This window comes from Macaca nemestrina, chromosome 5 (genome assembly GCF_043159975.1).
Source record: "Macaca nemestrina isolate mMacNem1 chromosome 5, mMacNem.hap1, whole genome shotgun sequence".
Lineage (NCBI taxonomy): Eukaryota > Metazoa > Chordata > Mammalia > Primates > Cercopithecidae > Macaca > Macaca nemestrina.
The window spans coordinates 39,153,875-39,180,472 of NC_092129.1; the positions used below are offsets into that span (position 1 = coordinate 39,153,875).

At 40.5% G+C, this 26,598-nt stretch overlaps 1 long non-coding RNA gene across 6 annotated transcripts in view; it reads right to left on the reverse strand.

The window, feature by feature from the left end:
• Nucleotides 1-622: 622 nt before the first annotated feature.
• Nucleotides 623-26,598, reverse strand: part of LOC105465650 (uncharacterized) — a 50,555-nt gene continuing 24,579 nt past the window's right edge. Inside the window, exons 3-6 of one of the 6 annotated variants that reach the window (XR_977687.2) lie at nt 14,972-15,072; nt 9,221-9,453; nt 8,921-8,992; nt 623-1,556 (exon numbers count right to left, since the gene is read on the reverse strand). This is a non-coding gene — a long non-coding RNA (uncharacterized lncRNA). Of the gene's footprint in view, nt 1,557-8,920; nt 8,993-9,220; nt 9,454-14,964; nt 15,073-23,288; nt 25,813-26,598 lie in introns of those variants that run through there. The other 5 variants (XR_977688.3, XR_011623378.1, XR_011623379.1 and 2 more) reach the window with 5 other exon arrangements.

A 26,598-nucleotide genomic window follows, 5' to 3' on the forward strand; every position in this document is an offset into this window, starting at 1 on the left:
CAGCCTGGGCAACAGAGCAAGACTCTATTCAAGAAAAAAAAAAAAAAAAAAGTAAGACCTATCTCTGCCCTCAAGATGCTCACAATGTATTAGAAGAGAGATACATAAGCAAATGCTTATAAAGCCATATAGTGAGTTTGGGATAGAGGTGTACACAGGAAATGATAGAGGAGAAAGGCCACCTAATCAGGTCAGGGGATAGGTGTGCCTGGATTTCCAGATAGGCTTCCTGTGTGGGTGATTGATGCTTAATACCTGAAGGCTGAATAAGCGTTGGCCAGATGTCATCCCATAAGTTGGAATGAGCAAGAGTTAGGGATGTCAGGCTGTCTGCTGTGGTGGTTGTTGGCAGGGACAGGGAGGGGTTTCTTTAAGCAATCTGGAGAGACGGGAACCCAAAGCGAGATAGTATTGAGACAGAGAGCTGGAGAGATAGCCAGACTCTAAATCCTGAAGGTCTTATGTACATGCTGTCCTCTAGCTCACTGTCATCCTAGAAAAATAATGCAAGCCACAGGTAGAATTTTAAATTATCTAGTAACCTCATTGCAAAAGTAGAACAAAACAAGTAAAATTCATTTTAGCAATACACTTTATTTCACTCAATATATCAAAAATAACATCATTTCAACACGTATTCAATACAAAAATTATTGAGACAGCTTACAGTCTTTTTTTTTTTTTGTACTGCCTTTGAAATACAGTGTGCTTTATTCTTAGAATGTGTGTTAATTCAGACTAGTCACATTTCAAGTGCTCGATAGCCACCCAGGGTTAGTGGCTACCACATTGAGGAATAAGTGGTTAGGTGAAATTTTTCAAGGACACCAATTCCAAAAACTATTCAGTGAAAATGGCTGGGAAATCTGCCTATTATATAATCCTCCTGGAGATTCAGATGAGGGATTCATATATTAAAGTCTTTGAAAAGTCTGCCAGAAATACAATGGTTGTACCTTCTGTTTTTCAAATTTGTGTAGCCACAGGACCTTTTGTTCCTCCATTGTAATCAATCCCACGTGGTCAGTGCTCCTTTGGACCTGCCTTGGGCATCGTTGCTCCTCGTGTAGGCAAGTTGCTGAAGGATCCTTCCCTAGGTGTAGATCAGTTAGCCCACGTGCATCGCATAGGCCAGGTTGTGGAGAAGAAGATTGGAGACAGAGGTCTGGGAGGATCCAAGCGTCAGGAAGAACCACAGAGGTTCTCATTGTTCACGCTGGTAATTAACTCTTCATTTATAAAAAATGTGAGCTTCCAGGGATTTCATCGGACCTCCTCCCAAGTTGTAGATTTGATGAGAATGACGTTCCCATTCATTTTCATTGCTTTGATCAGTAATAAAAACCTCATTAAATAAAGCACTTATAAGGTCTTATTCAAACATTTTATTGACATGCTCAATAAAAACCTGTTCACTTTTATTGTTTCCAGTTCTTGAAGATTTAAGCAGATTGCCTCTTTGAAGATTTTCTATTTATTTTTTCCTTTTTTTTTTGTATTTTCTGCACTCCACTATTACATTTTCTGTTTCTATCATAATGCCTTTTTTTCATTTTCTATAGGAGTAAAACGGAAAGTGTAATTATAATCAATGCATACAAAATGTAATGTATTTTTGTCAAAAAATACAAATAACAGTAAGGAAAATAAAATTTTATACACTTCTAAAATATATTTTTCATCTGAAATATTTAAAATAATTAAAAGTAAAAGTAAAATACAAGTTATAATTAATATCTAATAAGAATTTAAATCAAAATTATTTCAACTAGCTAAAATTTTTGTTGAATTTTTAAAAAGCCTTTATGATGTTTATAAAACACAACTATTTACAATTTTAATTTTAATAACCACTTGATACTAAAATTGGTATCAAGCTTCACATGTTATGTCTAGACCTATATAGATACAAATATAAGAGTAATATGAATTGTTTAGTACTGCAAAATGTTCCCCATTCTCCATGTACAACTGTTGAAAATACTGCTTTAATTCAAGAGTTTCCCTAGAACCACCAAGCCTGCTCTTAATATTTGTGGGGCCTGAAGCAATATGTGAAGACCCACACAACATGCGTCTAAATATTTAAAAGCTGTTAATCATATTAACAAACAATAACATCAAACATTTTCTGTTCTCTAATCTTGTGAATATACATTGTTGATCTGGAAAGTCGGGTTCAAATTTAGAACTCTTGGTCTTCTCAGAGAACCATATCAGAAGGAATAAGTAAAAAAGTGTGAGTAAATCTGTCCTCCAGCCCCCAGCTCTCACTCTCACTTTTCATGCCCCCTTCTCTTGCCATCTTCAGCTCCACCCCATGTCTTGTGGGATCTTACATACTTGCATATGGATACCCCAGTCTGCATGTACAAGCTCTGACCATATCACACACAAACAACTGCTCTGGGCCATCTCTCAGACTTAGGGGTGTGCAGTGTGGTGGTATAATCAATTGTTAGGAGAAAGGATTCAGGGACGAGGACCGTACAGTTCCTGGTAATGGGCCCAGGACTACTCGTGCAGGGAAATCTAGAGTAGGAAGACAGATGGGCTTCAGGTAGGCATACCTTGGCCCTCTGTACTACTAGGCCTATGAGGAAAGGCACGGCCAGAGGAGGGTCACGGTGGAGCTTTTTCAGGTACAGGACCAGGGCCAGAATGTGGAGGTGCTACTAGGAACCATAAATTAGAATACAAAGAGAAATAGGAGACTGGCACAATTGGGAACCAATATTTTGTTATGCTCTCTGAGAGGAAGAGTTTGGCAAGTTTATTAGTTTCCTAAGCCTGCCATAACAAAATGACTGGGTGGCAAGGTCAAAGTGTTGTCAGAGTTGGTTTCTTCTGAAGCCTCTCTTTTTGGCTGTGAGGTGTCTGTCTTCTCCTTGTGTCTTCATATGGTCTTCCCTCTGTGTGTGTCTGTGTCCGAACATCTTATAAAAAGTCAGTCTTATTAGACTAGGGCCCACCTGAGTGATCTCATTTTAACTTAATTATATATATATTTTGAGATGGAGTCTTGCTCTGTTGCCCAGGCTGGAGTGCAGTGGCGTGATCTCGGCTCACTGCAAGCTCTGCCTCCTGGGTTCATGCCATTCTACTGTCTCAGTCTCCCGAGTAGCTGGGACTACAGGCGCCCGCCACCATGCCCGGCTAATTTTTTGTATTTTTAGTAGAGATGGGGTTTCACCTTGTTAGGATGGTCTTGATCTCCTGACTTCGTGATCCGCCCGCCTTGGCCTCCCAAAGTGCTGGGATTACAGGCATGAGCCACCACGCCTGGCCAGTTGACTTCATTAAATCTTTAAAGACTCTTTCTCCAAATAAGGTCAGACGCTGAGATACTGAGGGTTAGGGCTTTGACATAAACATTTGGGGAGAACATCATTTAATCTATAACAGCCAGCTCATTAATTTGTCTTTCCAGTTCCTGAAACACCTGCCTGCTGAAATTCCTCTGCAATGTGAAGGAAGCAGTGTTTTTCTCTTATGTAACAACCTACAACTTTAATAGCTTTCAGATAGTTGCCTTTTGTTTGGAGAATGCTTTTCTTTTCTTTTCTTGCCTTTTCTATTTTTTATTTTTTTGAAATGGAGTCTCGCTCTGTTGCCAGGCTGAAGTGCAGTGGCGCGATCTCGGCTCACTGCAACCTCCACCTCCCCAGTTCAAGCGATTCTCCTGCCTCAGCCTCCTGAGTAGCTGGGACTACAAGCACGTGCCACTACGCCCAGCTAATTTTTGTATTTTTAGTGGAGATGAGGTTTCACCATGTTGGCCAGGATGGTCTCCATCTCTTGACCTCGTGATCTGCCCGCCTTGGCCTCCCAAAGTGCTGGGATCACAGGTGTGAGCCACTGCACCTGGCCTGTATAGAGAATCGTTAAGGGAAGAGATGTGGAGAACAGAAATGGAGATGTGTTTCCCTGGGGCTTGAATACTGTTGGTCATGAGAGTGGATGTTTGGGATGAGTTGACTCTTCCAATGCTGAGCATCAGGTCCTGAATGACAGAGGAACCATGTGTTCTTCAACTATTTTTTGTGTGTGTGCAAGTGTTTTATGAAATGCCGTTCCCTCTATAGCCCCGCACCCAGGGGCAGGGTCCTTCTTGTCTAAATCTACAGGAAGTATTGCAAAGAATGTTGAGGGATCCCATCACAGCTGTGGAGGCAGGAAAGGGAATGGGGGGTGGGTAATTTGAAAAATATTTACACAAGGCAAACTATGTGGGATTTATAATAGGGAATAAGAAGGAGGAAGGAGTCAAGAGTAATTCTTTGAGGTCTTTCTTGGATGATTAGGTAACTGGTAATATCTTCAACTAAGGGAGAGAATCTTGAGAAGCTAGGTTAAGGGAAAACAGGAGCTTCATTTGGGGCAGGCAAATTCCACCAATTGCAACTCCTCAAGCTCGTGTTCCTATCATATATAGAGCCTGGTTAATTGTGCCAGTAGCAGAACTTGATTTTTATAAACCATGATAGTTGGTATACTAGTTAATAGTCAACAATAGTAGAGTCACTGCAACAGGGGTAAAGAAAAGGGAACATGAAGGCATAACAAAAACACAAAAGTGTTGTGCGAAAACAAAAATAAGCATAAATGAGCAAACAATAGAAGCAAGATTCTGAAAGATTTGTTACCTGTTCAGCTATGACTTTGGTCCAAGGCCTCTAGAACCACAAAATTTATGGATTCATTTCCAGCGTATTTACTTACCATTTGACACCAAATAGTAGGCACTGATGCTAACAACAATTAAGCCAAGTTTTGCGTTCCAGGGAAGTTCAACATTTTCACTCTATTGCCCAGGCTGGAGTACAGTGGCGTGATTTTGGTTCCCTGCAACCTCTGCCTCCTGGGCTCAAGTGATCTTCCCACCTCAGCTTCCTGAGTAGCTGGAACCATAGGCACGTACCACCATGCTGGGTTAATGAACGTTTTTTTTTGTTTGTTTTTTTGTTTGTTTGTTTGTTTTGTAGAGACAAGAGTCTCACTATATTGCCCAGGCTGGTCTGAAACTAGTGGGCTCAAGTGATCTGCCTGCCTCAGCCTCCCAAAGTGCAGGGATCATAGGCATGAGGCACTGCTTTCAGCCTTTCTTTTTTTTTTTTTTTTCTTTTTAAGAAAATGCACTTAGAAAACCTACTGTGTAGGATATTCAAAAGGTGGAAACAGCTTCAGTGTCCACCACTGGCTATACAAAATGTGAATATCCTGGATAGAGTTTCTGTTCTGATAGAAAAGTTTTGAAAATAGTTATGATGGTTGTACAACATTGTGAATGTACTTAATGCCACTGAATTGTGCACTTGAAAATGGTTAAAATAGCAAATTTTATGTTATACATACTTTAGCACAATTAAAAAAAACCCTTCTGTGTGGTTTTGAGCAGACAATTGGGTTGAGTTATCCACACTTTTTCTCTTCCAATGACATAGTCTGATATGTTTTAAAGGAATAATTCAAAAGAAAAATAGATGAGCTTATATCCCAATTACTCAGTATGAGACCCAGACAGGATTTCAGAATATAGCAATTTTCAGTTAAATAGATGCTCATTAACATTTAAAATAAGGTTTTTGGGTCATCAGCTCATTCTTGATGCAAGAAAAATCTAAATGCATCTTTAGAGATGAGCTCCTCTGGGTCATTTCTACTTGCTAGATTCATAGGCAGTGCCCCAGTTTTAAATTAAAAAAAAAAAAAATCAAACACCCTAGAAGATTTCCTAGTAGGAAAAATATGTTTTATAACTCAAATGAAGCAAAATCCCTAAGTCTCCTTTTTTCCTCAGATTTGCAAATGCCATTCTCCTTAAGGCATCAGCTCTATTTTTTTCTGCTTTATTTTTTAAAATAAACTTTTAACTTCACAGAAAAGTAAGATAAGTATCATGCACCCCTCACCCAATTTCTCCTATTGTTAACATTAGTATGGTACATTTGTCAAAACCAATGAGCCAATATTGATACATTAATAACCAAAGTCCATACTGTATTCAGATACCCATAGTTTTTTGTTTTTGTTTTGTTTTGTTTTGTTTTTGAGATGGAGTCTCACTCTGTCACCCAGGCTGGAGTGCAATGGTACAATCTCAGCTTATTGCAACCTCTATCTCCCGGGTTCAAGCAATTCTCCTGCCTCAGCCTCCCAAATAGCTGAATTATAGGTGCCCACCACCATGCTGGGCTAATTTTCGTATTTTTAGTAGAAATGGGGTTTCATCATGTTGGCCAGGCTGGTCTCAAACTCCTGACCTCAGGTGATCCACCTGCCTCAGCCTCCCAAAGTGCTGGGATTACAGGTGTGAGCCACCTCGCCTGGCCAGATAACCATAGTTTTTACCTCATGTCCCTTTTCTGTTCCAGGAACCTGTCCAGAATATCACATTAAATTGAGTTATCTGGCCGGGCGTGATGGCTCATGCCTGTAATCCCAGCACTTTGGGAGGCTGAGGCAGCCCGATCATCTGAGGTCAGGAACTTGAGACCAGCCTGGTCAACATAGCGAAACCCATTCTATACTAAAAATACAAAAATCAGTGAGCATTGTGGTGCGCGCCTGTAATCCCAGCTACTCACAGGAGGCTGAGGTGGGAGAATCGTCGGAACTGGGGAGGTGGAGGTTGCAGTGAGCAGAGATTGTGCCACTGCACTCCAGCCGGGGTGATAAATTGAGGTTCTGTCTCAAAAATACATACATACATACATACATACATACATACATACATACATAGACAAATATAGAGTTATCTTGTCTCCTTAAGTTTGTCTAGATTGTGGCAATTTCTCAGACTTTCCTTATTTTTGATGACGGTGACAGTTCTGAGCAAGTTTGGTCAGGTATTTTGTAAAATATCTCTCAATTGGGGTTTCTAGAGTGTTTTCCTTATGATTAGACTGGGGTTATGGGTTTGGAGGAGATCACAAAGGTAAAGTGTCATCCTCACCACATCACGTCAAAGGTACTTGCTATCAATGCAACATCACTGGTGACGTTAACCTTGATCACGTGGCTGAGGTAATGTCTGTCAGCTTTCTCCGTTGTAAAGTTACCCTCTGCCCCACTCTTTTCATACTGTATTATTTGGAAAGGAAGTCACTATATGGAGTCCATACTTAACAGGGTGGGGAGTTACACCAGAGTCCTTGAGCGGAGAGTAGAACCTTACAGCACAAAAAACTGCTTTTCGTGAACCTTAACATATACAAATTAAAAAAAAAAATCACTTAGGATATTACGGGATCCCACAATGGAATGCAGGCTATGACGAAATAATCTATGTATATTACAGATGTATAAAATAATTTCCCTGAAGGGGGTGGGAGGAAAGTTGCTTACCTAAACAACTTTTGAAATGAATGGGGACTACAAGACTAAAGGCAAAATGAACTGTATGTAAGCACTGTAGTCTCATCAATAAAGTTGCATCTCAGGAGTACAGTTTGATTTTGAGGACATTATTCATGTGTACTGGTATTGAGCAAATAAATGAATGGATGGTGAATGGTGCGAGCTAGGTTTCTCACTGTTGGAGTGGAAGCTGATATACAAAGACAGGAAAGAGGCTAGAAAGATCCATGTGGTATAGGATTAGAGTTGAGACATCTGTATGCACTCACGTTTAGCTTAATATAGATACGAATAACTACATATATAAATACTTATAGATATGTGTACATATACTTATTAGAACACACATATATATTTCCCTGTTCTGTCAACATTCCAGTAGCAAGAAGATCTTGATTTCTTTCTTTTTTTTTTTTGAGATGGAGTTTCACTCTGTCGCCCAGGTTGGAGTGCAAGGGTGCCATCTTAGCTCACTGCAACCTCCGCCTCCTGCGTTCAAGTGATTCCCTGCCTCAGTCTCCCAAGTAACTGGGATTACAGGTGCCCACCACCAAGCCCGGCTAATTTTTTATATTTCTTTAGAGACAGAGTTCCACCATGTTGGCCAGGCTGGTCTCGAACTCCTGACCTCAGGTGATCCACCTGCCTCGGCCTCCCAAAGTGTTGGGATTACAGGCATGAGCCACTACTCCCAGCCCCGATCTTGATTTCTAATACCATTCTCCAATGGTTACTTAGAGACATGGCTGATTTTAGGACTGAGAAGGCAATACCTGAGATGAGACTGCAGCATCTTATAGTTCCAGAAGGCAAGGAGGCACTCAAATGATAGCAGAAAATAAAAAATTTTTAAAAAAAACCCCATGGTGATAGGAATATGTCAAAAAGACACATGACTGAAAAAGTTCCCAATGGCCAAAACTGAAGCAATTTAAGCAAATCAATTAATCAATCAATCAATAGTGTGCTGTTGGATCATAACTCAAAGTCTAAGATAAATATCCACATGCCCATACTGATGAAAATAAATGATTAAATAACTGAACAAATAGGAGAGAGTAGACAAATCCTCAGCAGAAGAATTCCAGAAGATTTTTGTGAACCTAATTTTTATACCTATAATTTTCATTTCAATGTCATAGAAAACTAATGAATTACTATGAGTATTATATTTGTAGAGGAAAGGCTAAGGGATAGTAAGGCTACAGAGCATCCTGTAATTAAAATGAGAAAACCAAAAGTCAAACAAAGTCATCAGTGTGCAGATTTGTATGCACTTCAGCCTTCGGTTTCCTTGGTAATAACCCTGTCTGGCAACTACTACTTATTCCTATATAGATCTTAAGAACACAGCCCTCTGGAGTCTCCTCATACCTATTTGAATAACGAGGGATATGTGTCCTTATACAAGAGTACATTCACTTCCACCTGTGCACACCCTCAAGAAGAGAAAGGAATGGAATATTTTGTTTTTATTTGTAACTAAAACAAGATTTCACTGTTTACTAGTTTCTAAATACCAAAACAATGATGGGATTCTGTCATCTTCCTGGTCACTTACTGCTCATTGCTCACTGTGTGCGGAGTGCAATGACTCAGTGGCAAATGCTCTGTAGACAGGCCTCTTGTTCATCTGAAATGCACAAAGGAGGGTGGGCTGTGTGACTAAGCCTGTGTGTGGATTCTTACAGTAAGTTATGTTTCTGAGAAACAGACACCAACAATAGCTCATTTTAAAAAAACAAAATAAGCACCATTACAATTGGTGAAAAACATGTTTAATCTTTTGCCTAAGAAAGTTTTGATAGCCCAACATAATTGAAATGGTGGCCATGCATTGTTCCACCCTAGTTACTCTTACCTGCATGTTTTGAGTCACCAAACATGTGTCCTGCTCAGGCTTGCCCAGGCAACTGTGAATGACAGCCCTTTCCAGAGAACCTCGGAATGAGAGGGGCATTTCACACCACCTTCCTTTCTTCCAAAAAATACCAGGTCACAAGCGGTGTTCACTTATTCTCAAGAAACATTCTTGTCCTTAAAATCTTTTTTTCCTCTATTATAGTTGTGAACATTGTTAGCATAAATATGAGCCTGAAAGAAGGACAATTCTTATGAAGTCCAAATTGTGTTTAAGTTGTAAGTAACAGTTGTGTTTTTAAAAAATAACTCATCCTCATCATACAACCAGATAAAGCAGAAATCAATTGTCATATAAGATCTACAAAATTTGGGTATAAATAAAAGATAACGACTGGATTAAAATGATCCTTTGCCATATTTTACTCCCTTGGAAGTCAACTCTGAGCATACATATAATGATATACCTAAAAAGGGTCAATGACACAGCTATTTTCAATGAAATTAAGGAAATAAAAGACCCAAAATGCTTACATTTAAGATTTGTTAATCCTTGTCCCTGGTCAACATTCTATGCAGATCTGAAACTGAAACTATTGCAAAATGATGCCAGACTGTAAGTACTCTCTGGAGTTTGGGTGCATTATTTTTGTAATTCCTTTTATGTAATGGAACTCGTTCTTTTTCCAGGGCCATATAAACACCTGAAGAAAGGACAGTGTCAGGTCGACAGACTGTGGAATTTAGATTCAGCACCTAAGCTTTTTGAGGTTGATACTCACTGAAATCTTGAGTGTTTGCACCTGCTATGGAATAAGTCATTGTCCTTGGACACCTTACAAGGTGCAGTTTGTGCACATTTGGGAAGAAGGAGGAGGCTGGCAGAGTGACTTCCTTATTGACCCAATCACCCACATCTCCATCTCCCTCGGGGGGTGCTGTCCACCCACCGTGTTTTGTTTACATCAGTAGCAAAGACATATGAATCATCTTCCACTTTTCAGTTATGAATGAAGAAGTAACCTCTGACACCCAACGAGTGTGACTGGCCCTTACATGCTGGTATGTGTCAGACTCTTAGCATCACTTTACATTTCGTACTGCTGTTGATGATATGAATTTTGGGAGTATTCTCCCCTATGGGTCTTTCTCCATGTTAGATGATGTCCTTTGGCTTCGGTTTTCTTCCTAAGAACTGTAAGTGGTGCTTGCTAGCTCTACGAAGAATCCTGCCATTGTTGTAATGCATTTAAGAAACTTTTCCCTTTGTTAAAATTATTTTCTTTCTATATTAAGTAGCTTATAATTAGGATAAACAGATTTCAAAAACAGGGATGGAGAAGGAGGGGTTGAGGGGAGGAGAGAGAGTGTTGGAGAGACAATATCATCACTAGGAAAAGACATGAGTAAAAAAATATCACAAACAAGAATCACACTCCTCAGAAAAGAGCTTTCTGGTCACCTTGCAAGGATTCTATAAAAGTTATAGGTTACAATCGAAATAAGTAAAATATTTAGTTAACAAGGAAATATGCATCGTGCACGTAATTACTGAAAGTTATTACCAGTCACTGTGGTAGGAACTGGGGATTAGAGAGAGAATGGATCTGTAGTTTTGGCCTCAAGGAGCTACTGTTTAGCATTAGAGGCAAAATGAAAAAGTACTCATTGTTTCTGCTCATGTTTGCAAAAAGAGGACAAGCTATTGGTCCCCAAAGTAAACAAGATAATGAGAAAAAACTTCTGGAAAAAAATGAGAATACTACAGCTGATTAACTTACTATTTAGTTCTTTTAAAAATATCTACCTTCTTACCTTTATTCTGGAATGAAAATCAGGAGGACTGCCTAGTACTGCCAATTCTGACAGTCGTCTGGTAAGACATTTTCAATTATTTCCTCTGTAATTGTTTTAATATCAGATTAGAAATGTGTTTCTACTTTCTAATTTGTAATGTAAGATTTCAAAAATGTCTTTGAATCCTACTGTAGAAAGTCTGTGTTGAAGGATAAAATTCCCGTGTATTTTAGAATGGACTCTTTGCATTCAATTAATTAATTAGTTAAAGACAGTGATTAATGCATCCCAAAATATTTAGGGATGTAGTCTTTTCTAATTATTTCACCATAGCATAGAAGAATTGCTATTAAGAGTTGGCCAACAGGTCAAGTGCAATGGCTGATAGTTCTAATCTCGGCACTTTGGGAGGCTGAGGCTGGATCACTTGAGACCAGGATTTTGAGACCAGCTTGGGCAACATGGCAAAACTCAGTCTCTGCAAAAAAACAAAAATCAGTTGGGCATGGTGGCTTGTGCTTGTAGTCGGAGCTACTCAGCATTGGGGGCTGAGGTGGGATTTGCCCGGGAGAAAAGGATAGAGAGGTTTGGATACGCAGGGATATAGGGTCAAGTTAGCAAGTTAACTGAGCACAGCAGGTCTCCTGTGGATATTGCCACTTCAAAGAGGCTCAAAAGCTCTGAAATTTTATGAAGAATTTTCTCAGATTTGGCAGATATGAAATTGTTGAACACTATTAGAGAAAAATGGGGAAAAGTAAACTAAGGCCTGTCCAAATTATTATTTTGAATTGCATAGCTCAAGGTGCTTTGAACATCACATTAAATTTGTGAAATTAATTTGTCACATTAAATTTGCCAAATTAAAAGTGTATCATGTAGTGACTGATAGTAAACTAAGTACATCAAATTATGGGCATTCAGAAGATTTTTAAAGAACTGATTGATTTTACTTTGGAAGAGTAACAATGCAGTGAGGCATCTCGGGACAAAGATTGGAAGAGGAAGAAAGCCAGAGAATTGAGCCTGGCATTTGGGAGCCACTTTTCCCCTTGAACAACAATAATAATGGCCCTTAGGCTTTCTGTGGAAAGGCCCTTAGGCTTTCTAAAAAACTTTAGTTATATAAACTAAAGTCTATATAACAGATATAAACTAAAGTCTATATAACAGATTGATAACAAGATAACAAAACGAAAAGACAGACATATACAGAGGCAGAGAAAAAGAAGAAAGGAAAGGCAAAAAGATTCTAGAAATAAAGGGGAAAATATAACCCTAACCATGGAGGAAAATTAAAATTCACTTGGATTAACCATAAGAAGACTAAAAAGTCATATATTGACCAATTTTAATGTGGTCTGGAAGGAGAAACACACCTTTTCACGCTGTGAGCTGTGAAAAGGCCGACTCTGTGGTTTTTGGTGTGTAAAAACATACAGTAATAACAATTATACCACTTTACACCTTTATGGTGTTTTGGGTTTACAGATTCTCCATACAATTCATCTATTTTGATCTTCGTAACAAACCTATTCTAAATTGGGGTTTAGAGAAAGTGTGAGGATGACAAAAAGATGTTCTGCCCTTTGTTCAGGACCTGTGCTCAGGGCTGTGTTCTCATTATGAGGTTGGATTTTGTACACTCACATTCTCATTTCTCTCTCTAGTGATCAAGATATTCACAAACTTTTTTTACTGTCAGGGATGCATAAATGAACAATACTTTATTAGAGCTATATTCTAAGCCAACTGGGTCATCTTACCTTAGATTCAGAGTTAGATTATGGCTCAAAATGAATCCTTAGCATATTTCTGGTGTTCAAACAGAATAGGTTGAAGCTGAGACAGGTGGCTCACTTGAGGCCAGGAGTTCGAGACCAACCTGGCCTACATGGCAAAACCCCGTCTCTACTAAAAACACAAAAAATTAGCCAGGCACGTAAACCCAGCTACTTGAGAGCCTGAGGCAGGAGAATCGCTTGAACCTGGGAGGTGGAGGCTGGAGTGAGCTGAGATCGTGCCACTGCACTCTGGGCTCGGGGACAGAGTTGGACTCTGTCTCAAAAAAAAAAAAAGGGTTATTTTATATTTCCTGAATTGCATGTAGTTGTAATGCCTTGCTCAGGATTTTGCATATAATGGCCAAGAAATATTGCTTAAAATAGACTCTCAAATTACACTAGCATTCTGTGGGTAACATATCAAACATCTAGGACAGGGGTTCTCAACTCCTGGGCTGCTAACTGGTACCAGTCTGTGGCCTGTTAGGAACCAAGCCACACAGCAGGAGGTGAGCAGTGGGCGAGCATTACAGCCTGAGCTCTGCCTCCTATCAGATCAGTGGCAGCATTAGCTTCTCATAGGAGCGCAAACCTTATTGTGAACTGTGCACATGAAGGATCTAGGTTGTGCATTCCTCACAAGAATCTAACTAATGCCTCATGATCTGAGGTGGAACAGTTTTATCCTGAAATCATCCCCCACATTCCAACCCCCAGTCCCATCTGGAAAAATTGCCTTCCACGAAACTGGTCCCTGGTGCCAAAAAGGTTGGGGACCACTGGTCTAGGACTTACCAGCTAAGTTAAAGACAAATCTTTAAGGAATTTTCAATTTAGTATCTTGATATCCCTATATGAAGATATTTGAACTTATTCATATTGTTTGTTTGTTTGTTTCGTTTTTGTTTTTTTGTTTTGAGACCGAGTCTTGCTCTGTTGCCCAGGCTGGAGTGCAGTGGCATGATTTTGGGTCACTGCAACCTCCGCCTCCCAGGTTCAAGCGATTCTCCTGCCTCAGCCTCGTGAGTAGCTGGGATTACAGGTGTGTGCCACCACTTCCAGCTAACTTTTGTATTTTTAGTAGAGACCGGATTTCACCACGTTGGCCAGGCTGGTTTTGAACTCCTGTCCTCAAGTGACCCGCCTGCCATGGCCTCCCAAAGTGCTGGGATTACAGGCATGAGCCACCACCTAGACCCTCATATTTGGTTTTGCTTATGTGTCTTATAAGATTACTTCATAATGGTTATCTGCTTCTAAATCTGTTAGTTTTGCTAAATGTAGTTCAAACAAAATTTATCTTTGGATTTTCATTACCTTTTTGGCTTGTCACAGTGAAAACAGGGATTGATAACAAGAGAAAAACAATCCACTTTATTGCAGCAGCCGGGTTTCTGATCCTGTGCACTATTTACTAAATTAGATAATGGGAGAGAACAACACTTCTCTTTCCCCGAGAGGGTTAGTGAGTGGTAAAAACATTTAGGTGGTGGGTGAGGAGAATGTTTTTCATTGGTAAAATGAATTTTTATTAGGGAGAGAGACCAGGTGAGAATAGAAATCGAAGGGAAACACAAGGCCATTTTTTGTTTGTTTGTTTTTGAGACAGGATCTCAGTTTGTAACCCAGACCCAGGCTCACTGCAGCCTTGACCTCCTAGGCTCAGGCGATCCTCCCACTTCAGTCCCCCAGGTAGCTGGAACTACAAGTGTATGCCACCACACTTGGCTAATTTTTGTATAACAATGCCATTTTTGATAGAAATATTTATGGTATCTGAATTTCCTCCATGTTGAAAGTCCATATTTATTGTTCTTATTTTTCTGGCACTTTACTTTCATTGTTCAGTAATTACATGGGGGAAATAACACTTCTATGCAATGTATAACCATTTTTAACAAATAACAGCAATAGTGTTGTTTGCACTTCTTTGTGTGACTTGTCTAGACAATGTAAACTTTCTGTTATATAGACTTTAGTTATTGTTCAGTACGATGTCATCTGCTGTGAATGACTGTGTAGTCTCTCTCTAGAAGTGTATAATTTGCTTACTACAATGAATCTCTTTTGATAGCGAAACTTTACTTTAAAAAATATAAATTATTAGGTTGGTGTAAAAGTAATTGCAATTTTCCCCATTAACCACAGTCACTTTTGCACCAACCTAATACCTGGGGGACAGTGGCAAATGGAATGCAGTCACTTCTGCACTGACATAGGCGACTGTTTGTCTTATCTTCCCCAGTGAATCTCCTGGCAGAAGTAGTTCCTCCTAGGAAAAGAAAAAGAAAATTGCAATAAGACCCCATGGAAAGAAAACCTGTGGTGCAAGAACCTCGCTAAATGTTCTGAACACAGGAAGCAACCAGCCAATACTGTCAACTTGAATTCCAAATTGATCCAGTGTTCTTTGATTGTATTTTGACTAAGTAAAAGCATCTCTCTATACACTTGTCCACTTTGGGATTTATCTGTTGATTTTTGTTTGCTTGTTTTTGGCCTCTAAAGGTTTCAGTTACTTTATGAGCAGATGCTTTTTCCATTATCTTTCCTCTCTTCTTTGTATTAGCATTCCTAAGACACACACAATCAATATATCTTACCAGTTACACTAGAGGTTGGCTTGGTTAAAAAGCAATAGTGTTATTTCTTCTAGCCAAGTACCAACTCGTTGCAGTCAGGCTGGGACTCAGCTATTGTCCTGACCTGTGGCTTCAGCTCTGGGTCAGAGGATGCAATGTGTGCAATGCAATGCACACGTCGATGCAATGGTGTGCAGGAGCTGGCCTCCACTACTTCATGAGAGCTGTTTGTGTGCATCTTTTTCCAGCTTCATGTTAACCATAGTAGGAGTATTTATACCGTGGAGGTCAGCAAACGTTACAAATCAGATCTTTTTTCTTTTTCCTCCAGAAAGTCAGTAGTTAAGCATTTACCAGCACACCACTGGTTAGGTATGAGGTGGAGAGAGAAGTTGAAGAGGGGTGGAAAATGAGATCATGAGCTATTCAAAGGGCCCATAATAAAACAAAAGAGTGAACCAAAGCAGCTTCATGTTCTTCAGTCCTCATCAACACCAACAGGTCTCACAGGCTCCTCTTTGCTGGAGTCAGTGTAATAGTGCAGAGGAGTCTGGACTGGGAATTAAAAGACCTGGTTTCTGATCCTCATGCTGCCACTGCATGCCTGTATGATCTGGACCACTCATTTAACTTCTCCCAGTCTCAGTTTCCTTCTCTATAGCACAAAAGTGTAGAGGTGGGGTGCAGCTTAGATTCTCCTTGTTCTAAGTGTGCTTCATAAACTGTCAGAATGGGCATCACCTGAGAGCTTGTTAGGCCAGCCTGAGGTCTACTGAAACAGAATCTGCATTTTAACAAAATCCCTAGCTGTGCTCTGTGCACATTCAGGGAAGCACTGGATTAGGTAAGTGGTCCTCAAATCTGGATGAGTATTTGGAAAGATTAAAAAATATGTATTTTGCTGGGCATGGTGGATCATGCTTATAATCTCAGAAATTTGGGAGGCTGAGGCAGGAGGAACACTTGAGCCCACTGCAACCTTCACCTCCCAGGTTCAAGCAGTTCTCCTGCCTCAGCATCCTGAATAGGAGTTGAAGACCAGCCTGTGCAATATAGTGAGACTCCAGCTCTATAAAAAATAAAAAAGTTAGCTGGGCATGGTGGTGTGCACCTGTGGTCCCGGCTAATCAGGAGGCTCAGATGGGAGGATCACCTGAGCCTGGGAAGTAGAGGCTTCAGTGAACCATGATTGCACCACTGCACTCCAGACTGTGTGACAGCAAGATCCTGTCTTAAATAAATGAATAAATAAAATAAAAATACGTATTTCTGGCCTTTACTCCTCGTACATTGGGTCAGAATGTCTGGAGATGAATCTCAGACTTTTTATTTTTAAAAAGTGCCCCCAGGCCGGGCGCGGTGGCTCAAGCCTGTAATCCCAGCACTTTGGGAGGCCGAGACGGGCGGATCACGAAGTCAGGAGATCGAGACCATCCTGGCTAACACGGTGAAACCCCGTCTCTACTAAAAAATACAAAAAAAAAAATCTAGCCGGGCGAGATGGCGAGCGCCTGTAGTCCCAGCTACTCGGGAGGCTGAGGCAGGAGAATGGCGTAAACCCAGGAGGCGGAGCTTGCAGTGAGCTGAGATCCGGCCACTGCACTCCAGCCTGGGCGACAGAGCGAGACTCTGTCTCAAAAAATAAAAAAATAAATAAAAAAATAAAAATAAAAAGTGCCCCCAAAGCTTTTGAAAACCAACAAGTAATGGGATCCATTAGCCCAAATGGTTCCCCGTGGTTTTCTTTTTCTTTTTTTTCTTTTTTTTTTTGGGGGGGGGGGACAGAATCTCGTTTTGTAGCCCAGGCTGGAGTGCAGTGGCATGATCTTGGCTCACTGCAAGCTCTACCTCCCGGGTTCATGCCATTCTCCTGCCTCAGTCTCCCAAGTAGCTGAGACTACAGGCGCCTGCGACCACACCTGGCTAATTTTTTGTGTTTTTATTAGAGACGGGATTTCACCCTGTTAGCCAGGAAGGCTAACCTCATGATCCACCTGCCTCAGCCTCCCGTAGTGCAGGGATTACAGGCGTGAGCCACCATGCCCGGCCTTTTTTTTTTTTTTTTTTTTTTTTAAGATGGAGTCTCGTTGTGTTGCCCAGGCTGGAGTGCAGTGACTTGATCTCAGCTCACTGCAACCTCCACCTCCTGGGCTCAAGCAATCCTCCCACCTCAGTGTCCCAAGTAGCTGGAATTACAGGCACCTGCCACCATGCCCGGCTAATTTTTGTATTTTTATAGAGACTAAAAATACAGGGTTTCACAATGTTGGCCAGGCTGGTCTCGAAGTCCTGACCTCAAGTGATCTGCCTGCCTTGGCCTCCCAAAGTGCTGGGATTACAGGCGTGAGCACCTGGCCTCCTTGTGGTTTTCATAGTCTATGTATGCTCTGACAAAAGTTGCCAGCCTTCAAGATATGCTCTCCTTCTCCCTACGCAGTGCTGATAGTTACTGGAATTGGTGGAAAGCAATTCTTGAAGGGCTTAGGGAGTATGAATTTGTAAACCACCTTTATTTAATAAAATTTGAGAAGACACTGCAAAAAGTTTAGATTTTGGAGTGGATAAAATAATCTTCTAAATATGAAAAAAAAAAAAAAAAAGCCAGCAGAAACAGGTTACTTCACGGGGTTGGAAGAGAAACTAAAGGAACATAAATGACGCTGTAAATGTACCTGTCTCTTGAAATCCTAGCTGACATTAAATTCATAGCCATGCAGAGGGTTTTAGATGTGCTTGTCCGAGATAGCGAAGCTTAATGGACAAAATGTGGCTGAAAGATCAGGAAATCTACTTTTAGCCACAAATTATGAAATGGAGATATATAATTATTTTATTGTGATTCTTCAAGGGAATACACTTGAGAGATATAAAGCATGGCTTTCTCATGAAGTAATTCTATGATCACGGGCACTTTTTATTTTAAAATTTGTTTTTACCAAATACAGCTGGAATATAAGCAGCTTATTCCTGGCCAAAAACTCACCTAAGCATATCATTTAGGAATTTTCTTGGCTTCCAAAAATTAAAAAAAAAAAAAACTGACTTATAAGTAAGAAGGGTTCTTTTTCTCATATTCAAAAAGAGGACCCAGATGTTGGGAGCAGCATTGGAGGATTCTCTGGCCTTCCCCTCATGTTGAAGAGCCGCTGCAGCTTCAGACCCCATTGCCATGCCCTTTGAGGCAGGAATAAGCCGAAGAAGGTCACGGCCAGCCACACCTGCTCTACATGGGGATAGCAAAGTTGTCTCACTCTGACACCTAGCAGGATTCTGCTAACTTTTTGGCCAGAATTAAGTCACATGACCTCCTTTAACTAGAGGAGACTTGTAGAATAGATGAGTTTTAAATTTCAAACTACATTGCCAGGGCTTTCTACTTTCCATTCTTCTTTTTTTTCTCTCTCTCTCTAAGTGACAGGATCTCAGCCAGGCACAGTGGCTCATGCCTGTAATCGCAGCACTTTGGGAGGCAGATCACCTGAGGTCAGGAGTTCCAGACCAGCCTGACCAACATGGTGAAACCCCGTCTCTACTAAAAATACAAAAATTAGCCAGGCATGGTGGTGTGCACCTGTAGTCCCAGCTACTCAGGAGCCTGACACACGACAATCACTTGAACCCGGGAGGCAGAGGTTACAGTGAGCCGAGAGCACACCACTGCACTGGACTGCACTGGAGACTCTGTCTCCAGGCTGGGGTGCACAGGTGCAATCATAACTCACTGCAGCATCAAACTCCTGGGCTCAAGATCCGTCTTAGTTCCCAAGTAGCTGGGACTGCAGGTGCAAGCCACCATGCCTGGCTACTTTCTACCCTTCTGCTTTTACTCTTCATCCACAGTTCAAAAGACATTCTCTCTTTACTTCAACAAACAAAATTGCATAGTTCCTACAGTAGTCTGCTTAGCAATTAACCCTGTAATGAAATCTTCTCAGATTATTTCCACATAATAAATTCCTCATTTTCTAATAATGTATATGCACAGGTTATACCATCACAGCAGCTATTTATGTATCTACTGCTCTATTATAATAGACCTTTCTTTTTTAGTTTATCTCCTGTGCTCCTCAGAAACAAGTTATTCTTATAATCCCTCCGTATCTTGAGCACACTGTGCCTAGTAATGTCTGCTTAGTTGAACTGAGAAAAATACAGACTGTGTCACCCTATTCTTCTCTGCTACGCAGAGTGGCATGTGCAAAGCTCTGTACAGCTCTGTACACAGCCCAAGCCTACATCTCATTTGTGCCATTGTTTACACAGCAAACTCTTTCTGACATGTTGGATGCTTGATATTCATACAAATCACAAGGACCACAAATACAAATCATAATTGCAGATGTCATACATTTCAGTGGTCTCTGTTGAAGGATTGAATTTGAGTGGTTTGCACAGCATCCAAGGAATTTTCCCGAGGAAACTTGTGATTAGAATGAGGCTACAATATTCCATCTCTTAGAAGGGTTGCCAGGAAATGAACATGCTGCATGCATGACAAGCATGAATACTGACAAGCATGAATCCTGAGAATCAGTGGCCTGGAACTCCGCGGGTGGAAACGTGAAAGTGCAGGCACTAGACAAACCCCATAGCAGGCAGTGACATGTGGGTTAGTTTATAGGGAAAAGAATCAACAAACTACTTATTATGTGTATTTTCTCTCCCTCTGGCTTCTCAGCCTTCTGTTTCAAGTTATTTTTATACTCATCTCACACTCTGTATTTTTCAGACATGCATTAACAAATTAGAAAGATGACTTTGTACTGGCATTTCATGTTTCTCCTGATGGATGTATCCCCGAAACGTATGTGTGAAATACATTAGTTTGAAAACAATCACAAGTGGTGAAGTTGGTGATTCAGGAATTAGGAGGTCAAACATGAAAAAAAAACAAGGAAAACCCGGAAAGGATTAAAAAACCTACGGGGAAAAAAACTATGATGACGCACACGGAAAGTGAGAAATATCAGTTACAATAGTCAAATTCAAAAGTCAAAAATAGATTCTGCCTCTTTATGGCATAACTTATCAATGTAGCACATTTCTGAGGAAGCATTCTCTTCTTCAAACTGTAGCTATGTCCACAAACAAGTTTAAGGGGAGAAAAGTCTACCAAAAATAACATGAAATTATTATTTTTAAATGACTTGATGCTAAGTGGCCCCTGTGACTTAATATTTCATTTTCAACTAGTTGGCGTACAATCAAGTCAGTTGCTTACATGGACAAAAATGCAATGCACATCTTATTAACAAATATGTGGTTTATGTATTCTCTCATTCTTGATGTGCATGCAGAAGGAATAAAGGCTCTTCTTGGATAAAAAGTGTTTACCACACCTGGTAAGTTGCCATTGTTCACCTTCCAACTAATTGTGTTATTTTGGTCTTCAAGGTCCTGTGGTGCTTGGAAGCAATTCCTTAATAGTCAAACAAGGGCACATTGCCATGTTTCCATTGTCAACGTTGCAGAACTTACACTGTTAAATACTTTTTAGAAGGATGAATATTTAAATACAAGTCTTGTTTTAGGAAAGTGCTCCATAGAAAGTAAGTTGGGGAAAGTACCAGAGTCATTTCTATCAAAAGATATATATCAGAATCTGGGAGAATTTGCTAAAAATAAAAAAAAGAAAGAAAATTAAAAGACAGAGAGAGAGAGAGAAAGGTCTGTTCAGATTCGTTTCAACAACCAGTGGTTTCTACGGGATGTGGAACTTTCCTTTAGCCAAGAGAAGGAGAGATCATACTCATACCATATGACTTCCTGGTGGAATGTGGAAACCCAACATTCAGATGATCATTTGAAACATCATCTTCCCCTTTTTAAGATTTTAAAAGATACAAAAACAAAATACACTCATGACCCAGCTATTCCACTTTTTCATATCTACCCAAGAAAATTAAAAACATATGTCCACACATTTAGCCATATGAATATTAATAGCAGCATGATTCATAATAGCCAAAAAGTGGAAACAACCCACATGTGCGCCAGCTGACGAATGGATTAACAAACGTGATACACTCATACAATGGAATATTATGCAGCATAATAAGGAATGAAGAACTGATTCATGCTATAAACACGAACGAACCATGGAAACATTATTCTAAGTGAAACGTCAGATACAAAAGGCCACATATTGTATGATTCCATTTGTATGAGGTGTCCAGATCAGGCAAATCCATAGAGATGGAAGGTAGATTACGGGTTCCCAGTGGCTGAGAGGAGAGGGAGAATGGCGAGTGAGGGCTAATGGATAATGGGACTTTCAGGGTGATGATAAACATTTTAAGAATTAGATGTGTGAAAAGTTGCATAACTTTGTGGCTGTACTAAAAATGACTAAATTGTACACTTTAAAGGGGTAAATGTTATGGTATATGAATTATATCTCAACAAAGAAATTACTCAAAAAATATTCCTGGTACCAAATGACTGTTAACATAAAAGTGACGTTATCACATAGATGACTCTGAGATATAGCTCCCAAACACCACATACATGTTTAAAAGGAAAGAAACTGAAAACGAGCCTATTTCAATATGGTGAAAATTTTAATGAACTAAAAAACGTTTGTTTCTGGTTCCTTCCACATAGAGAGCATCATTTCTCTGCCAATTAAAGCAACTAAACCTAAACTGAAATTATACAGATTCACAGGGTCTGTGGTGGGCAAGTCTATGGATGGGGCCTGGTTGTCTCTGCCCCTCCTGTCTCATTTCTGGGATTTTCCTGTTGTTTTGTTTGAGTGCCCTTCAGGTACTGAGTGCTTTTATGAAGTTGTGCACTCTTCTTTCTCCATACCTATGTCTGCCTCCATACTACCTTTGAGAAGAACATCTCTGCTCTCAGCTTAACCAAAGCTTGAAATTTGGGGTCCCATGTTTTAGCTGCTATCACTTCAACCCAAAGAATGACAGGTGAAACTTCAGGCAAGCAGAGAGATATCCTTGTGCTTATTAAGAAAAGCACTGAGGAGACAGCTGATAGTGGACCCGTTCTTAGTCCTTAGCATGGCATCTGTCCTCTCTGGCAGCATCGGTTGGCCATATCATAGGTTTAAACGGCTGGATATTCAATATCTCACAGGGAGCAATCTCCAGATGATTGAATTGTATGTAAGAGGTCAGGAAACTTCGGTAGTTTAGTGAACATTTTTTCTTTTCTTTCTTTCTTTTTTTTTTTTTGAGATGGAGTCTCCCTCTGTTGCCTAGGCTGGAGTGCAGTGGTACGATCCTGGCTCACTGTAACTTCCGCCTCCCAGGTTCAAGCAATTTTCCTGCCTCAGTCCCCCGAGTAGCTGGGATTACAGGCATGTGCCATGACACATGGCTAATTTTTTTATTTTTCAGTAAAGACAGGGTTCCACCATGTTGACCAGGCTGGTCTCAAACTCCTGAGGTCAAGTGATCCACCCACCTTGGCCTCCCGAAGTTCTGGGATTATAGACGTGAACTACCGCGGCCAGCCTAGTGAACATTTGTTATGTTAAACCAAATGCTATTCAATAAGTTTTAGCTTCAAGTGGGCTGAGTTTCACATCATTATGAATAATAAATTTAAGGGGTAGACCCTATGCTGCCTTCACAATCATCCCTTCATTCCCTCTTCCTTTAAGATGTTTTCTGCCTAGGAGGTTACTCAGGCCCTTGCACATGTGGTCTCCTGGCAGCAGATCCATCTCTGATGTTTGCAGGTGGTGCAACAAGTGTACAGATGAAGGCCTCCATCCTTCCAACTCATAGTTTGTATCTTTTATGTTCTTAGCTGCTGCTTAGTCCTGCAACTTGACCCCCATGCACACTCATGTGTATGAACATTGTCCCTCCAACCCGGGAGCCTGCGAAGAGTTGCCTTTTGGACTTTCTCAGGTTAGAAGTGCAGTTAACAGCTGTAATGCTATGACTTGAAGAGTAGCCCACACAGGCTGTGGAAGGGGTAGGGTATTCGGGAGAGAAAATTCAGAGTTCAAGGTGCCCAAAGTATGGACTAGAAGGGAGTGCCTTGGTTCCAGGTGGGCATGACTCTTTCACTTCATGGGTCTCCCTCCTCTTAAAACTAAAGCAGGCACCTCAGGCTAGGATACCATTTGCCTGGGTCCAAGGGGAGAACTGTCTGGAAATCTTATTCTACCAGTCTTTCAGCCAGATCCAGCCATGGAGCTGTGTCTTAACCCTGAGAGGAAGCAGAGCTATGCCTTAAGCCAGCTCCTAAATCTACATCGTTTTCTTTGCAACTGGACACATTTTATTAATATATGTATCTATATTGCATGTAAATAGGAAAGAGGACCCTGGCTAATCCTCTTGTTAGAGGAAGACAAGAAGTCCATGAGGTTTGGGGAAACCAGGCCAAGGTTTGGGTCCAAAAGGCACCTCCTTCCAACACATGCACACCCGTTTTTCCACATGTGAGTAATTACTAAACTCTCTTTGGCCCTCACCGAGACAACCAGCAGGACTCAGGAGTTTAATGAATTTTTCTCACTTCTATGGAGGAGTAACACCAAGTTTTTATTTATCAGAAACTTAAAATGTTTTTTAATTCTGTGAGAGTAATTTAGAAATTGGCGTGAAGTGTAATTGATTTTTATAAACATGCATATCATAGATTTTTCATTAATAAGCATTTGCATTGTAATTTGTTTGCGCATGAGTGCCCTGGACTTTCCAGATGCTAATGAACAAAGTGCTAGAGTGTGCTTTCCACAAAGCGAAATTCATTACTTCCTTTTTTATTTTTAACTCTTTTCCCAAAATGAGAACAAGAGAAAGCTATTGGAAAGATAATTTCTAGAAAGAAAGGTGAACTCAGCTCTTTTTGATAATTATGTTTTTCCTCTCAATCTTGTTTAGCAAAAGCTGAAGAACTTGTCTGTCACACTCCCGATACTTTCTCTAATTAGTCCTGGCTTCATATATATGTGTATATACACACATATGAAATACTCTTTCATGTATAATATGAAAAGAGTACTCAGAGTGATTGTTTGTACTGCATACAATTAAGTAGGGCTGTGTCCTGGTCTATAATCACTAGAGACTCCCTTCCGAGAAAATACTCCTGACTTAACCATACAATTTATTCTACATTGTGGTGCCTTCAGGGATACGCCCTTCTGCAGTACATTAATTTTCTCAGACAGACCAGAAATGATTACCAAGGGAGGAACCTCTTCCCATAAGACCTCTCTTTTCATTTCTTTGATATGTGTGCATCGATCCCTAAGACTCCTACAAGTCCTCATCTGGACTGCTACTTTAATTTGCAGAGCCCAAGTAAAAACACACACAAGAAAACCCCTCAAAGTCCCTTCAAAAAGCAGGAGTGGTGGTGGGGAGAGGGGCAGAAGATTTCCTTTCTTTCTCTTTTGGCCTGTCATGGGGTCTCTTACTTGCTATTTAATTTCATGCTTTCTCTGATACAGGGGTATTCACAGCGTGAGTGCAGATGGTCCCAGGTAGCTCAGGCCTGCCCAGCCACTTGGTGCATGGGATGTGTGCACCCAGCTTCCGCTCCCCCTGCAAGCCCAGGCCACTACCTGCCCAAATGGCTGTAGTCACTTGAAGGGGGTTGGGGAGCAGAGAGTGGAGGGGTGGGAGATCATGAGAGTGGATGAGCAAGCTCCTCACCCCTTTGTTCCATTGTCCTTCCGGACTTCGCTTACAAAACTCCAAGAAGAAATTGTTTCACATTTTAAGGGGCTCGTGAAAGATGGGCAACTCTCCTATTATAAAAGAACTCCGCAGAAGCTTCCACAACTTCTGTGCCAGGCCAACAGTGCTCTGATTTCCTGTCTTTCTGCCCCCAGTGATTATCTGGGGACGACAGATGGGGTCAGCAACATGCCTAGTCACCTGCATTGCCTAATGAACGGCTGACTGCCTCAGCATCCCCTGGGCAGAGGTGAGGAGTCATTGTTTACAGCCTGATATGGTTAGGATTTGTGTCCCCACCCAAATCTCATCTTGAATTGTAATCCCCATGTGTTAAGGGAAGAAAGTGATTGGATTATGGGGGCGGTATCCCCCATGCTGTTCTCATGGTAGTGAGTGAGTTCTCACGAGATCTGGTGGTTTTATAAATGATAGTTTCTCCTGCACTCTCACATGCTCTCTGTCACCTACCACCATGTAAGACGGGCTTCTTTCCCCGTCTGCCATGATTGTAAGTTTCCTGAGGCCTTCCCAGTCATGCAGAATTGTGGGTCAATTAAACTTTTTTCCTCTGTAAGTTACCCAGTCTCTGACAGTTCTTTATAGCAGTGTGAAAACAGACTAATACATAGCTTAATTCTGGATTTATCTTGCCCTTCACTCCTCAAGCAATCCAGGCATGGTGGCTCACGCCTGTAATCCCAGCACTTTGGGATTGATCTCTGGAGTCCAGGAGTTCAAGAACAACCTAGTGAGACTTTGTCTCTACTGAAAACAAAAATTTAAAAAAAATTAATAAAATATGAAGTTCCCACTCCATAGTTCAATGACACATGCACTATTATGTGGTTTTACTTTTCTCACAGAAAAGCTATACATACAGAAAATGCAAAACATCTAGAACAGAAGAAAATAAATCACCAGAATTGCTATCTTACTGTCCAGAAATAATTACTTAGCATTTTAGCATATGTATTTTGGTCTTTTACATATATGGCTACGGTGCTTATGTTATTGAGATATTTTAAATATTGCTTTAAAACATACTTTCATTTGCCCAATAATACACCATGAATATCTTCCATATATTATTATTAATCTAAAACATTTGAAAACTTTTGGCTGCATACCACTCACCTGGGAGCATGTGGGAAATAAAGATTCTGAAGTCTCTCACTCACAGAGATTCTCATTCATAATCTCATCTGGGGACTCATAAGTCTGAAATCTGCCTTTTGAAGAAGCACCCCAGAAGATTCGGATGGAGGTGATTCTCAGAGCTTGCTCTGGCACACACTGATCTACGGTAAGATTTTAAAATGCTGCACTGTGTGCCATTATATAGGTGTGCCATAATTTATGAAACCAGTTTCATATTGTTCATTTGACATTAGTTTCTAAATTTTCACTTGCATGATTAATTCTTCAAGTAAATCTTTCTGAACATCTCCAATTATTTCCTTAGGAAAATTCTGCAAAGTGGAATTACTGGGTCAATGAGAATGCAAATCTGAGCAAAGCAGACGGTAGTGTGAATGAAAAAGCAAATCCGTA